This window comes from Helianthus annuus, chromosome 13 (genome assembly GCF_002127325.2).
Source record: "Helianthus annuus cultivar XRQ/B chromosome 13, HanXRQr2.0-SUNRISE, whole genome shotgun sequence".
In the NCBI taxonomy this organism is placed as follows: Eukaryota; Viridiplantae; Streptophyta; class Magnoliopsida; order Asterales; family Asteraceae; genus Helianthus; species Helianthus annuus.
Genome location: NC_035445.2, coordinates 116,094,489 through 116,096,694, shown reverse-complemented (window position 1 = coordinate 116,096,694; position 2,206 = coordinate 116,094,489). Strand labels below are relative to the sequence as shown.

Here is a 2,206-nt window from a genome sequence, read left to right as displayed (position 1 = left end):
TCTTTTTTGATTTTATTGCAGGACTTGGAACCAGACGCCACCCCTACGTAGTGTATGAGCTCAAGTTCTAATAAGGACATAAAAGAACTCTAGAAGAACCCGAACGCTTTCTCAGAAAAAGACTAAAAGCCAAAAACCAAGAGAAGGTTTCGGGAAATCCACTTCCAATGGCAGACCAACGTACCCTCATGGATTATCTACGACCCACCGTAGTTAACCTCGGCGCCGCTATCAATGAACCGAATGTTGTAGCCAATAACTTCGAACTTCGGCCGCATTTGATACAAATGCTCCAAAACTCTGCAACCTTCCATGGGCTTGCAGACGAAGATCCCCATCTACATATTATTAATTTCTTAGAAATATGTGATACTTTTCGGATCAATGGAGCATCAAATGACGACATCCGCCTCCGAATGTTTCCTTTTTCACTAAAAGACCGAGCAAAAGCTTGGCTTAACGCCCTCCCAGCTGGATCGGTAAACACCTGGGATGAACTAGCCCAAAAAAATTTATATAAGTATTTCCCTCCCGCTAAAACGGCTAAATTAATGACTGAAATTAATACATATTCACAAGAGGACGGGGAATCCTTATATGAAACTTGGGAAAGGTTCAAGGAGCTATTGCGAAAGTGTCCACATCACGGCCTTGCGATATGGCAACAAGTATCCACTTTCTATAATGGGTTGTTGCCACACACAAGGCAGACACTTGACTCTAGCTCCGGGGGACTTTTAGGTAATCGCCGCACGCATGAAATATATAACCAAATTGAGGAAATTGCTCAAACCAATTTTCAGTGGCACACTCCCCGAGGCAATAAATATATTGCCCCGGGCGCCCATAAGGTTGATGAAAGCACTTCTTTACAAGCCCAAATCGAGGCCCTTTCTTCGAAAATAAAAAAATTGGAAATGACAAAAACAGTCTCAGTTATGGCTTGTGAAGGGTGTGGTGGGCCACATGAAAATTGGAGTTGTATGAAAGAGATAGGCGATCAACAAGAGTCGGTAAGCTACATTGATAATAGACCTAGGCCGTCGGGTCCTCCAACGGGCACCTACAACCAAGGATGGCGAAATCACCCTAACCTTGGTTGGACAGAACCCGGCAATAGTAGTAACCAACAAAACCAACGAACAAACTTTCAACAACCAAGAAATGAGTCATAAAATTTCCCTCAACAACAAGGTGGACGAGAGAGGCTTGAAGATACTATATCTCGCCTCATCTCCGACACTGAAAAGAAAAACTCGGAAAGGTTTCTACAATTAGAATCAAATTTTAGAAACCAACAAGCTAGTATTCAAAACATAGAAAAACAAATAAGTCAACTAGCCCAAAATTTTTCCAAGAGACCACACGGCGCATTACCAAGCAATACCGAAACAAACCCAAAAGCGCAAGTCCATCTCATCACATTACGAAACCGCACCGTGAGGCCTACGGAAGTTCCACCGCCTACAGAGGAGACTATACCACCGCCTCTACAAGAGAAGGATTCCCCTCCATCACCAGAGCCTACCAAGGCTCCTCGAGTTTCGTACCCCGGTAGGTTAATTCGTCAAAAGACCAATGAGCAATTCGCAAAATTCGAAAGTCTACTAAAACAATTGCATGTCAACATTCCTTTTATTGATGTCCTAACTCAAATGCCTAAATATTCTAAGTTCATGAGGGGCTTCCTCACTCATAAAAGGAAAATTGAAACTTTGCAATTAGTTAACTTAGGTGAAGAATGCTCTGCCCTCGTACTCAACAAACTTCCCCAAAAGAAAATCGATCCCGGAAGCTTCACGATTCCTTGCTCGATCGGGGACTCCCCCGTTCGTAATGCACTAGCCGACCTTGGGGCTAGCATTAACCTCATGCCCTCATCAATGTTCAAAAGACTCGGCCTAGGAACAACAAGTCCTACAAAAATGAGCATACAACTTGCCGATCCATCCTTCAAATTACCGCAAGGTGTCATCGAAAATCTCCTAGTCAAGGTAAACAAATTTGTCTACCCGGCCGACTTTGTCATACTTGATATGGAAGAAGACACCGAAGTCCCCCTCATACTAGGGAGACCATTTCTCGCCACCGCACAGGCAGTGGTAGACATGAATGACGGAACGCTCACCTTAAGGTACGGGGATGAGGAAGTAAAATTCGGGGTTGGGAAGAGAATAGAGGACGATGACCCGGTCAACTACATGAA

General features: G+C 44.0%; 1 non-coding gene across 1 annotated transcript; it reads right to left on the bottom strand.

Moving 5' to 3' along the window:
* Nucleotides 1–545: 545 nt before the first annotated feature.
* On the bottom strand, nt 546–652 carry LOC118486107. The gene has a single exon (XR_004877963.1). It is a non-coding gene; the product is annotated as a small nucleolar RNA R71 (small nucleolar RNA).
* Nucleotides 653–2,206: the final 1,554 nt, after the last annotated feature.